Source organism: Malus domestica, chromosome 05 (assembly GCF_042453785.1).
Source record: "Malus domestica chromosome 05, GDT2T_hap1".
Taxonomy (NCBI): domain Eukaryota; kingdom Viridiplantae; phylum Streptophyta; class Magnoliopsida; order Rosales; family Rosaceae; genus Malus; species Malus domestica.
The window spans coordinates 17,232,516-17,246,853 of NC_091665.1; the positions used below are offsets into that span (position 1 = coordinate 17,232,516).

General features: G+C 37.9%; 1 pseudogene; it reads right to left on the minus strand.

Annotated features, from left to right (window-relative positions):
* Positions 1-333: 333 nt before the first annotated feature.
* LOC114822478 (uncharacterized) lies at positions 334-2,606 on the minus strand (annotated as a pseudogene).
* Between the last annotated feature and the right edge of the window lie 11,732 nt (positions 2,607-14,338).

Below are 14,338 nucleotides of genomic sequence, written 5' to 3' on the forward strand. Positions count from 1 at the left end.
ACATTTCATAGAATTAACAACGAGTCAAATGTTCGAATGCTACACATGCAAACATTGACGTAAAAGAAAATTGAGCTACGAAAGTTACTAGGCATCAAACTCTTCTTCACCATATCCCTCCAAGACTCTCTCCGTGTCGGACTCGAACTTAATTTCTTCATCATCTCCTTCTTCTTCCGTGTCCTCATCCGATATAAAATCTTCTTCATGAAGTTCTCTTACTTCAATATTTTTAGAACTCCCCCTAGGCTCCAGGGAACTACCTACCTCCGATGTCTCTCCAATTCCCAAGCCAAGCTCAAGCTCTTCATCACCACCCTCCACAATCCATCCTTAAGCCATACTAGCTTCACTTGCAAGCAATATGTCCACCTTCTTCTCCTTCTTTCTTTTCTTCTTGTTCACATAATCCTTGCATTAAATTGGACATAGACTAAATTATTTAACCTTGTTGTATCTAGTCTATTCCTTTTCTTTGTATGTATACCTTCAAAAGAACTCCAATTTCTTTCACAACCGGATGAACTTGTAGTCAATGAGAGTATCTTTATAGCCATCCTTTGCAAATTAGGCACACCATTTCCATAATTATACCACCATGCAACTAATGAAGAAAAAAAAAAAACAATTAGTAATGAAAAATAAGTAGTAAACTCAAATTTAATAAATAAAATATAAGCATATGTGAATATTCATACCCGGATTATAGTTTCATCATTCTCAGCGCATCCAAGTTCGGCCAAATGTCTTCCAAATCCACCTTCTTTTACTCTATACTTATGCATCTCAACATTTATCACTTGGTTTTGAACCTCATAGTTATCGGGGAAGAACTTCTCAACACAAGTAAAGATCCCCTCCATGACAATTGGATCATGTTGTATGCTTTGATTTTTGAAGAAATAATAAGGGTTCAAGAGGTAGCCTGCCAAATGCAATGGACTATCAAGCCGCTCACGAGCTTTTTCATCAATAATTTGAAGAATTGGTTGATAGTTGGCCTCATTGTTCTTGAATGTCTCTTTAATCTCCATCTTTGCTTTTTGTAGCTTTCCATACAAAAACCCCATTGATGGCTTCTTACCCCATCCACAATTCAAAGTACCTTGAATAAAGGTTAAAACACTTTCAAGCAAAGTAAGACCCCACTCCAAAAATGTGAACTCAATACAGTAGCATATGCCACTTTCCCCTTTGTAGTCTTGACATGTTTGCATTGTTCCCATTCTTCACTAGCAACCATAACCTTCAAGTCTTTTTTCTTATCCATCAAGCTTTGCAATGCGAGGAAAGAAGTTGCAAATCTAGTGACTCCGGGCCTTATTATGTCTCTTTTCTTGGTATGCTTCCTCATCAATGCCAAAGTTTTATGATGTGCATAAATGAAGATAGTGAAAGCCTTTGCCTTGTTAATAACTCCTTTGAACCTAGGGAGATTACCAATCCCTTGAAGCATGAGATTCAAAGTATGAGTGGCACATGATGTCCAAAACATATTCGGCCTCTTTTTTTTCATCATGTTTGCCGCCGCCATATTGTTAGAAACATTATCAGTTACCACTTGAATCACATTTGGAGGCCCAATTTCTTCAACACACTTGTCAACATATTCGAAGATATATTCCCCGGTGTGTGCTTCACTAGAGCATTCCTTAGAAGAAAGAAATATGGTGCCTTCCTTGCAATTGACACATAAATTCATTATGCTTCTTCTTTTTCGGTCACTCTAAGCATTGGTCATGACTGAGCAACCATTCAAAGCCCACTCTTCTTCATGTTTCTTGAGTGATTTTTTTACTCTTTCTACTTTTTCTTTCAATAATGGCTCCCTTAATTCATATTGGCTTGGAGGTAGGTAACCCGGGCCAAATTGACCAACCACTTCCATCACATGCTTGAAGCTATCATTATCAATAGCATGGAAAGGAATACCGGCTTCATACACCCATCGAGCCACATATTGATCCACTTGATGTGTTCTTTCTTTCCAAATTGCATCATGGATGTTTTGTTGCCGAGTCTTCTTACTTCCTTCATTTGAAGAATCGGGATTGATGGAGGATGCAAACTTATCCATAGGTCCAAGAGTGCGAGGCCTTTTCCTTGACCCAATCACTTCAATGTCTTATTCTTCTTGAATTTGTTGAAGTTGCACCTCTTCCCTCGCTTCCACAATGTGTTTATCCCTTTGTTTCTTCTTATTTTTTGCTTCTTCTAATGCGGCTCGACATTTGGCTTTATCTTCATTCGAAGACTTTGTACATGCCGCTACATTTCCCCTTATGTTGGCTACATGTTGTTTTAATCTATTTACTCCACCACTAATGATTTTGTCACACAACTTACATTTCACCTTATCTGAGTTTGTAGGATTTGCCAAGATCCCATATTCCCATCCCACATCTTCCGAGCTACGCTTCAACACATTTTCAGATTGGGAGGAGGATGACATTGTAGTAGATGCTCCAGAAGATAAAGTACCAGTCATCATCACACAAGAGAAGAAACAATCCTAAAATTCATATAAAATAAACATTACAAACTTTTAGGTATTAATCTCCCACAAAAAATTATCACAGTATATTAATTTATAAGCCAAGTTAGCCAACTCAGATTGATGATCAGAATAAGAAGTATAACTAAATGAAATGGAAAAACAGTTCAAGAACCTGCCAGTTAACCAAACCAAATTACTAATGCAGAATTCCACTCAACTGATGCATATTGCTGTCATAGCTTTGAGAATAGCTAACTAAACCAATCTAACTCTAAAGGCAGCCATCATAAATTGGAAAGCTCATTCGACAAAAGGCTATATTAAAAAAAGGTTCATGTATATGCCCAATTATACAAACAATTGTGACAGACGATGTTCTTGTTTATAAATATATGCAGATTGGGTCCTCGCATGCATATATATATAATTATTAATTGATACACAATTAGGCTAAGAATCTAAGATAGTAAGATGTGCACCTGGATCTAGCAAACAACTAGCACGAAAATAATACTATCAGAATTTCTTTCAATTATCAGTAGACAAATAAGTTAACAGATTGTCAGATTCCCTTCAATACAATTGGTTTCGAATCCAAAACTCTGTAATTTTTCCAATACCTTAACAAATTCAACATTTACAAATCTGAAATCTGTAGAACAAAAACTCACCTTTTGGGGGCTTCGCAGCCTTCGCTGTTGACTGTAGCTGCAGAGTACAGATTGCAGAGTGCAGTGCAGCAGATGAGGAAGAAGAAGAAGACACGAAGTCGTGCAGCGGTGCAGCAGGTGAGTGCAGTGCAGCAGAGGAAGAACCGAGGAAGAGACGAAGTCGTACAGCGGTGCAGGTTGCAGTGCAGATGAGGCAGACCGAAGAAGAAACAAAATGGGCGAATGGTGAAGAAGAGATGTAGAGGTGCAGATTCTGAAATTAGGTCACATGATATAATTAGAATTCAATTTAGAAGTAGAAACTTAGAATAGAATAGAAACTTAGAATAGAAAAAAAAAAAAAAAAAACGGCCCAGCTTCGCCCAGCCGCCTAGCACCGCCTAGCCCGCCTAGAGCTCGACCAGAAATCACCTCGGTTGGTGCCCGCCCAGCACCTAGGCGGCCACTTAGGGCGTTTTTTAGAACACTAATTAACACACTAACAATAGGGAGGCCGACCATGCTTAAAGATGGAGTGGCTTCAGACTTATTACAAATTTGCCACTCTAATGAAGATAGGTACAAAAGTAACTTTATAGCCTTTTCTTCATTAGGGTTTTTCTTTGAGAAAAGATGAGAGAACACAAGAACTCTCTTTCTCTCTAGAAAGGCCGGAAACCATAGGAGATCATTGCTAGCATTTTGTTCTTTCATGGTCACTCATCTTCTTCCTTAACCATTCTTGGTGCCAGAACTTAGAGATCTCCAACTTTGGGGACTTTGGAGAGCCCATTCCTCCATCCATATCCAAAAAATCATGGAGCCAAGAAGCAAAGTTCCTCCATCCATATCCATGAAGCTAAGAAACAAGGAGACAAAGGAAAGAAGACCCTCACATGGGTGAATATCCTTTGCTAAGCAAAAAGGTGCTTCAAAGGTATAAAAGTTCCTCAACTCTTTTCTTTAAGATTTGAGTTGAGTCTTCGTTCACCACAACAACTAGGCTTTGAATTTCATGGTTTAAGTTTTGTTTTAAAGTGCATAGAAATATGCTTCCGCCGTTTAATTGTTAAATGCATGTATTATGTTGCTTAATGAAATTAGTTTTTCACAAATTTTCCTTCAGTAAGCTGGCTGTGTGGAGAAGGGAGCGAATAAGGATGGCAATATGGCGATGTTTTCGCTTAGCAAGCCCATTTTGTTGTGGAGTGTGGAGGCAAGAATAGCGTTGTTCGATGCTATGTACATGACAAAAGGTAGAAAACGATTGATTGACATATTCAGTACAATTGTCACCGTGGATGACCATAATAGCGGCATGAAACAGGTTATGAATCATGGCAACAAAGTTATTAAAGTGATCAAAGATCTCAAATTTTCGTTTCATTGGATAAATCTAGGAATAACAGAAAAAATCTTCAGTAAAGAGTACACAATAGCGAAAACCTTTGACAAAAGTAATTGAAGACATCCACACGTTAGAATGAATAATATAAAAAGGGGAAGAACCGAGAATATTATTATTAGAATAAAAGGATAATTGCGTAGACTTGGGGCAAAGTCCATACAAAATGATTTATCAACTCTAACAGTAGGACCTAAATTAGAAGAAAGACAAGATATGACTAATGAAGACGGTGCTAAGTAATGGAAAAGACCAAGATGTTGGTGCTAGGTGGTGGAAGAGACGACGACATAGACTTGAGGGGCAGCAGAGACGGCGGAAAATATAGACAAAGGATAAAGCCCATCTTTACAGGCGCCATGAAACATCAACACATCGGTAAGTAAGTCATAGATTTGATAAAAATGATGAGTAAAGACAAAGAACACTAAATTATCTTGGGTAAAATAAGCAATAGACAAAATATTTTTACGAAGGTCAGAAAGAAAAAAAAGTATTTTAAAGAGTAAAGCTAGAAGAACCAAGAGAAAGAGGGAATGGTAATGGTACAGGCAATGTTCATAGTATCACCATTACCCAAGTATACATTAGAAGAACCGGCATAGGGTTTTATAGGAAAAACCAAAGACAATTGGTCGGTCATGTGGTGGGTAGCACCAGTGTCAAGATACCATAAAAGTTTGAATTGCTGTTAAATTGAGCTCCAGCTAAGGGTGGGGCTTAGTCATGCCAGTTGTAGCGATGTGGGCAAGTTTGTTGTGTGCTGAGAGGTGTTACGGTTGTAACACCAAGTTGGACCAAGAATGGAGATTGCAGTGGATTCGGGAGTGCTGAGCCTGGGAATTGGCTGGATCGAATGTCTGTTGGGGTAGGAAACCGGGCCAAGCAAGTTGTGGATAATGTTGCACTAGGCCCGCAGTAAAGTGTTGCGACTACTGAGGATTCTAGGGTTGTTGATGGTTGTGGTTGGGCTAGGCTCTAAAAGTAGGTCGTTGATGATTGTTGTTGTTCCAGGGCCTGCGATTTCCCCAACAGCTAGAGGGACCACGCCAACCTACACGGCTACCTCTACCACCACAGTCAGAATTGCCACGACTACCCCCATACCTTGAATTCGCCATGATAAGGGCTTGGCCATTGTTATCTCCATAATTATTTTTGGGATTTTGATGGTAAAAGATGAGAATCTTGGAACATAATTTGATGAAGGAAAGAAGACGACCACTGATCAAGGTAGTGGTAAGCATATGGCAATCGGTCTTGAGTCCATGAGTAGTACAAATAACATGATCTGTATCATAAATAGGTTCACCAATTTCAACAAGTGGATCAGCAATGAATTTGGCTTCTTGGATGTAGACATTTGCGATCTTGGAGCCTTTGGACAAATCCAAGAGTTGGAAGCGCAAAGTGGCTTCATTAGTAATAAAGGTCTAAGAAAATTGAGTACGGAGGCAATCTCATAAAGCATGGAAATGTGGCACAACCAATAGTGAGATAAAGTAAAGATTCAGAGATTGTACTCATGGATAGCTAAGCACTAGTTGGTGCTATTGATACCAACGGAGCTACTCGGAATTGGGGATTTAAGGAGGAGAGAGATGGTCAACTTCAATGTATTTAGGATTGGCAATGGTGGGAGGGGGAGAGAGAGGAGAACCGTCTACGTATTTTCAGAGATCATGACCAATATGGAAAGCTTTGAGTTGACGAACCTAAACAATATAGTTGGTGGAGAAAGTTTAAGGAAGTTGCAGTGTTTTGGCCAGGAAGAGAGGAATAAGATGACGCCATGAGGGGACAAAATTGGAAGACAAGCTGCTGTGTTTTTTTATTCATTTACGGTTTGGACGGCAAGAGAAGGGAAAGGGAGACAAACCTAGGACCTATGAAAACTTAGACGAGTGATACCATATAGAATTATGACTCCTTGCATTGATGTGTGGAAAATATTAAAATACATCGGTTATATTAATCCCTATTAAGGTAAGAATCCTACACTAAGTACAAATATATGCTACAATCAGGAAGTATAATCATGGAGAGGGTACCGGATTAATTGTCTAGTCTACGGTGTATATAAGATGTGATCTAGTGATGGCATTGGAGAAAATTCCTCTAGTGATTAACTATATGGGCGACAACTATAGCCCAGCCAATTTTTTTTTCCTTACCCACACACCCATCCATATCCAGCCCACTTTCAAGTTCCCTACCAATCCATAATTCCGTACAGACCACGCCCTAAAATAAATATGAAATTTTTTGTATAGTATATGTACGTAGCATTTACCAAACCACAAATTGGCTTGGGATTTTAACATAAATAGGTTTAATATAATTTGTGGTGAATGTGAACATGGCATTGGTTATAATGAAATATTTTCATGCGTTAAACCCTAGCTTGTGCATGAAACTAATGGAGATCGATAATAAATTGCTTCTGGGGATAAAGGAATGAAACTCTGGATCTTCTCAAACAATGTCACTGGTGTTCATGAACTTCTAATTAATCAAAATTTTATTTGATGTTACAAGGATAATCAGCTTCCCTTACTTGACATGTGTAGACATTGAAATTTCGGTGGCATAAATGTTAGCCATTGCATTAAGATTACATTTGTAAACATTGAAATTTTGGTGATATAAATGTTGACCATTGTATTAAAATTACAACCTTCATTCACTTCACCTACATCATACACTAAGTTCACCTACAACATCCACCAAGTTCACCTACAACATCCACCAAGTTTCACCTACAACATCCACCAAGTTTAACCTACAAACATCCACCAAATTTCACCTACAACATCCACCAAAATTCACCTACAACATCCACCAAAACAAATGGATGGTGGTGATTCGTTCCCAAAGCCTATAAATAGGCTCCTCCATCAAAGAATCAAGGAACCAATTCACAAATACATTTCTCTACTCCCAAATTGGAAGAGAATTCCCCAAATCTTTGAAGCTTTGAAACTCTAAAGCTCTCAAGGTTCCTGAAGAATCAAGAAAGCTCTCTTCATTCTTCGTTCTTCGTTCATCGTTCTTCCAAGATCAAGCCCCGACGGCCCTTGGATCAACCATCCACCAATTCAAGATCAAGCCCCAAAGGCCCTTGAAAAACTTCCACCAATTCAAGATCAAGCCCCGACGGCCCTTGAAGAAAGCACCATCGTTCATCATCCGTTCATCCAAGATCAAGCCCCGACGACCCTTGGATCAACAAACATCAACAAATCCACACATCCAACCGTTCTTCAAGATCAAGCCCAAAAGCCCTTGAAGATCCGTTCATCACCGTTATTCAAGATCAAACCTTAACGGCCCTTGAAGAAACGCTCATCCTCAAGATCAAGCCCCAACAGCTCCTTGAAGATCCGCTCAAATCCACCTTCAAGATCAAGCCCACGGCCCTTGAAGAACGTTCATCCTTAGATCAAGCCCCAACGGCTCCTTGAAGATCCGGTCAAATCCACCTTCAAAGATTAAGCCCACGGCCCCTTGAAGAAACTTCCAACAGTTCATCCAAGATCAAGCCTCGACGGCCCTTGGATCAACGAAACATCCACAAATCAACACCTTACGGAGATCGAATCAGAGGATCAAATTTGAAAGAGATTGTAACCTAAAATCATCAAACACAAATATTTGTTTGTGCACGTTGTTCTTGTCTCTTTCGTTTCAGGAATTTTTCGTGTTCACAACATGCTCAAAACCTGCCGTGCTGCTGCTGGCAATCGATGGCCTAATTTTCATTGCTGTTGATTTTTATTCAGTAAGTACAACATGCAAATGCCAAAATTGTCATATAACTACTGGATGGTTAAAAATAAAGTGAATGGCAGACCGCACTTTGCAGCAGTAACGGAAATTAATCATGCCTATGCATTATGATACGAGTTTTATCCACATCAATCTCCCTCCCCTAATAACTAATAATTTAACTTGCTAACACTGTCGTTTGTCAAATAAAAAAATGAAAGTGAATGCAATGGTTTGATTGAAAACTATTGACTATGATTAATTTTTCAGACAAGTGAGGGTGGTGGCACACCAGAAGCTGTAGATTTAGCAAACAGTCAATCGGTTTGTGGGTGTAATGATATCGCCCTTTGCAAGTTTTGGAATGAAAACGTCAATCACAGTTTTCAGGTTTCTTTTAGGTATTTTTGCACATTTTCGAGAGTGTGAGATTTGCACTCTCAGATGATTGCTTCAATATCAGTTTCTTGGGGTAAGGGGGCCTGCAAAAATGTTGCAATAATGATTCAGAAACTGTTATTGGCACTCCTCTAATGTTAAGTCACTTTTTCTAAAGAGACTGTAAAAAAAGGGGATATGTACACAACAGAAGCTGATTATAAATTTTTAATAAAAAATATAATTGATGAGAAAAATTTGTAACCGAATTTTTTTGTGCATATATATAGACAACATTGAACATTGAGCATTAAGACTTGTATAATTCGTTTTGCTTTCAAAATCGTAGGGAAATTTAAAACGCAGCTCCCTTACAGATGAATGAGTTGTACTTGTAATAAGTAAACTCATGGCCAGGGATATGCACTAATAAAGAACTGTAGATTTTTTGGTTTCAAAGTGTAATTCATGAGTAATTCTGAATGTACAAGGCAGTATATATAGGCGAGAGAAACAAATGGTTACAAGCAACCATCTTTACATGAAACCCTAAAGACTGGTTAAGCTGAGGACACAAGCTTTTCCTTAATTTAAGGTGATTTACATCAAATCCAAGACTAAGAATTAGCAAGTTAAATGCCTTGAATCAAGGAGCTAGAAAGCTGGAAAGAAAGTTGGCAGTTGACTTGTGCATCCATGATTACTTGAGGACTTGTGACATGAGATGACATGCTAGGGTTGTAGTTGCTAGGGTTTAGTGTGACTAGTTCCAACACTCTGTTGGAAGTATGCCCACAAAGCCACTCATTTGATGTAATAGCTTTTTGGAATACTTATTGTATTAAACTTTTATGTGTTTAATGAAGGGCAAAGCTTATTGTTAATCACTATTTATTGTATCATGTGTTTAAGCAATAAGGGAATCCAAGGAATGTATTTGTTCTAAGAGAGAAGTGATCCAATGAGTTAGATTATCGAGACCTCTCTCTTATGTTCATTCCTAAAACGTTCCTAGCCATAGGATTGCCAATTGGGCATTGACAATCCGCTAAGGTTAGTATGTGTTATGTTGACTCAAACGTGAGTATGAACTAGTCTCAAGTCATTTGGTGTTGGACACTGAGACAAACACATAGGTGCTCGAAAGAGTAATCGAGTACACTGAACGTCGATCAAAAGAGAGTTCGAACATACATGTCATGTATGAACTCTAAAGTTGCAATATGCAAAGTAGTCCTTTGACCTGAGGCATCATAGATGTCTAATGGTTAGGTCCTTGATCTTTGATCATGTCAATGGCATTCCTTCGGATTGTCCACGGCATTGTTGGGGTCAAGCTATCTAGTCATGTAGGCATATGAATGCACAACAAGGGATCTCTAACCTTCCATGGTGGAAGGAGAATACTCTAAGATATGATTCTAAAGTCTTTGGCCAAAGCATATGAATATGACTTAGGAAGTTTGTTCCAAATCATATTCAAAGGAATCATATAGGAAAGTATCACATTGGATAGTAGACATGAAACAAACTATCACTTAAACAATGTGATTAAGAGTATTGTATTAGAGAAGGACCGTATTGCATTGTAGTTGTAACTGGATAGGTTCTCCAACCAATTCTACTTAGCTTGGGTAACCATGATATGCTGCTAGGTGTCACTCATGGTTTGTGGAAGCCCTGAAGATTAGCAAACACTAATCTTAAGGGAGAATTGAAATGTGGTTTCAATTCACAATCGATCGTTAAGAGTAACATCGCCCACTGCCTCGCTAATTGGAACCTAATGGATCGCACACCACATAAGGATGTTAGTGAAGAAATTATATGAAATGGATAAGCAATTAAATGGTTTAATTGAAGAATGGTCAAGATTAATTAATTAGTTAATTAATTATACGAAAGGTTCGTATTGGGCTTATATGTTGGTTTTGGGTTTCGGGGCCCAAAAGTGTTTTGGTCCACAAGGCCCATTATGTTTAAGTTGTATGACAACTAAAACAAAATGGGCAAATTAGCCCAATAACAAGGAGAGGCCGGCCATTAGGGTGAATGGGCAAGCTTGCTTAATTACAAGTTTGCCACTCACCAAAGAAAATGTTATAAAAGGAACTTTATAGCAATTTTCTCATTAGGGTTTTCTAATAGAAATTGGGTGAAACATTTTCTCTCTTTTTCTACATAGAGGCCGGCCACTTAGAGGATTTTTACTAGCATCTAAAATCTCTCTAAGTCATCCATATCATCTTCACAATATACAACCTTGGTGAAGAGACTTAGAGACATCAAGCTTTTGATGTTTTTGGAGAACAAATCCTTTTTCCTCTAATCATCAAAGGAGCACTAAAGGGAGGAAAACACAAGGAGGATTCAAGGAGCTTGGAGGTGACTTGAAGGCCCTCCACTTGGGTGAATCCCTTGTGTAAACAAGGATGAGCTTCAAGGGTAAAGAATCACTAAATCTTTACTTCTCTTTAATTTTGTTAAAGAGTTTATTTTGGTTCACCATATACTAGGCTTTGAAAGTCATGGGTTTTATGAATTGTTTTTGGATGCATGCCTACTTTAAAGTGTTGATAGCTTGCATGTGTATTCAAATGTTCATACTTGTTCTTAGCTAGGACAAAATTTTTTCCTTCAAGTGGTATCAGAGCCTAGGCCTAGTGTATGGTGAATCCTTTTGGGTTTTGTGATGTTCATATTTTGTGATTTAAATGTTGTAAATGTTACAAGCTTTGTTCTTGCTTTTGAATATATAAATTTTGCTAGAAAATTTAGCATCTCAAATGTTGTAGATGTATTTCATTTAAGCATGAATATTGGAACTAAAATTTGGTGCCATGTGTTTTGGGAAATTCGGCCAAATCCTTAGGGTGACTTTTTGGGTTCATGTTTGTCTTGTTAAAATGGTTTTAAGGTGACTTTTGGAACCCCTAAGTACCCTAGGATATTTGCCCTCTTTTGAGAGGTGAAAAATTGAGTTTTGGTGAATGAAAACATCCATGGGGCTATTATGAGTTTTCATGGTGTTCTTCAAATGTTCTTGAAGTTCTTGCCAAGAACAAAAAAGGTTTGAAGTTTTGATTCAAAAGTTTTATGTTTTTCATAAAGTTTTGGTTTAATTTTGATGGGTGATGGATATTGGTGAAGCATTTAAATTGGCTTTAATGTTTGTCTAAACTCATTAATGTTTTTACAAAACATTTTCTTACAAACCATCAATTTCACCTCACCCACCAAAATCCACTTGCATATTGCACATGCATGCTCAACTTGCATAAAACCCTTTCACACTCATTCACACCTCTAAAAACCGGCCACCCCCTAGTGGGGGTACTTTTGGGGCCTTTTGTGAATTACATAAAGTTGTGAAAATTTTGTGTTTTTGCATTTTGGCCCAAAAGTTTACGTTTTTACGTTAAGGCCCTAAAACGCTAAAGGACAAATTGTTTTGATCCTTTAATGATGTTTTTACATTAATGAAATTTTGGGCTCTAGTTGAAATTACATGAAGTTGTGGACTTTTGTGTTTTTCAAAGTGACCCCAAAAGTTTTTGTATTTGCATTATGGCCCAATTGTTGTGGTCATAGTTTCCTTTTGGCCCAAATAAAATGAGAACAAAATTGTTTTGTCTCTTTAATGAGAATTGGATTTTCATTTCATTTAGTTCCATTTAAATCAATTCTATGGATCCAAAAACCAATTGTTTAAAGTTGTTTTCTTAGTTAATATGATTGATTAAGAAAAGGGTGATTATGAACCAAAGGCCACGATAATTGAGCTATGTGATTGGCCGATATACATTATGAATGTTTGGGTTTTAGTAGTGTAGATTTGAATGTAATTTGATTAATTCAATTTGTTGTAAATGGACATAAGTCCATCATTTGATTTGTGTTGTAAAAGGGCATAAGCCCTTATTATTATTTCATGTATTCCTTTTGTTTATATGTATGCAAATGGAATAGTTGGGTCCAACGCCCAATAGGAAATAACGGTTTAATTGGATTAAACGCGTAACTAAAATCAACAACTATCTACCTTAAACCCAAGGTCCAACACAAGGCTCGTGTTGGATCAAATCAAACGGTTCATAATCATCCTAAAACCTAATATGACTATATAGTCCATATGAGGATGCAATGCATTCGTTAGTAGTACCATATAGTCTCGCTTGTTTCAACGAAACAGTGGGAGTATTATATGCTACTAAATCATATTGACTTGGACCAATAGTTGTGATAGGCCCAAGTTCTTTTAATGTGATTATAATGTTTTGATGTAGCCCAAAACTACTCCCTCAAATCAAATATTAAGTTGATAAGCGAGAGATGTTTTGAACATCTCTTCGTAGGCCTTCCACCGTGGTGGGTTCCAAGCGTTTGTGACTCATGCACCGGCTTCACCCTATCATGGGGAAGTACAAAGCATGTGCTTACATCCAGGAGGAATTCATATACATATGATGAGGTGAATGTAGGCAACGAGGATAGCCGACATCGTATCATCGTGAGGCTATTCTTGAACCCCTATACAAACTAAGCATGGTGGGAATAACTTAACTAAGTGCAATGAAGCCGACATCGTATCATCGTGAGGCAACATTCTCTAGAGGCCAAACGGATGGGTAATTACAAAAGTTGTAAATGAATAATGCGTTATTCTCTCATCATTATTTTTGCTAGCCAACATCGTATCATCGTGAGGTGGGCTTGGTAATGGTGAGTCTCTCATAACCCGCTAAGAGTTCAATATAACTCTCGAATTCTATTGAGGGATGTGGAATTTGCCAAAAATAGTGGGTGGTACTATTTGATTCAAAGACCCAATCAAATAGTTTTAAACAAACAATCTAATACGATTTCTGTTATGTTATGTAGTGAACGACATGCCTGAAATTATACCCACCATTATACTTGACAAAAGGGGCCTTAAGGGCCAACGTTTCCTTGCTTGGTATCGCCATATTGAGAATGTCTCAAAGGTGAAAGACATATTGTATGTGCTTAAGCAATCCCCTCCTCATGTACCTCCTACGAAATTAGCTTCAAAGGAGGAGTGTCAAAACTATGTTAGACACTATGAGGATGACTTACAAGCCAAATGCTTAATCCTCACTTCACTTAGTAAGGAGCTTATGAAGCTACATAAGCACATGGACACTTCATGTGCCATGGTTGAAAGTTTGCATAAGATGCATGACATTGAGACTAGTAATGTACGATTCTCAAATGTTTGTAGTCTAATGAATGCCAAAATGGCAATGGGGACATCGGTCCATAAACATGGACAAAAGATGGAAAAGATATTTAAAGATCTTAAAAGTTTAGGAACTTCCATCGATGGGAAAATGGCCCAAGATTTTTTCCTTGCATCTCTCTCGGATGATTTCACTAAGTTTATTGTAAACTATAAAGTGAATAAATTCGATCATTCTTTGAAAGAGATGATTGACATGTGCTGTAAATTTGAAAAAGGTTTCAAAATAGACAGTGGGAGTGAGAATGCAAACATAAGGAAAAGGTTGCATAAGAAGAAGGCAAAGAAATCCAAAGGAACATGCTTTCATTGTGGAAAGGATGAACGTTGGAAGAAGAAATACAGGGTGCGCATTGCGAGCCTTATGACACGAACTTTTG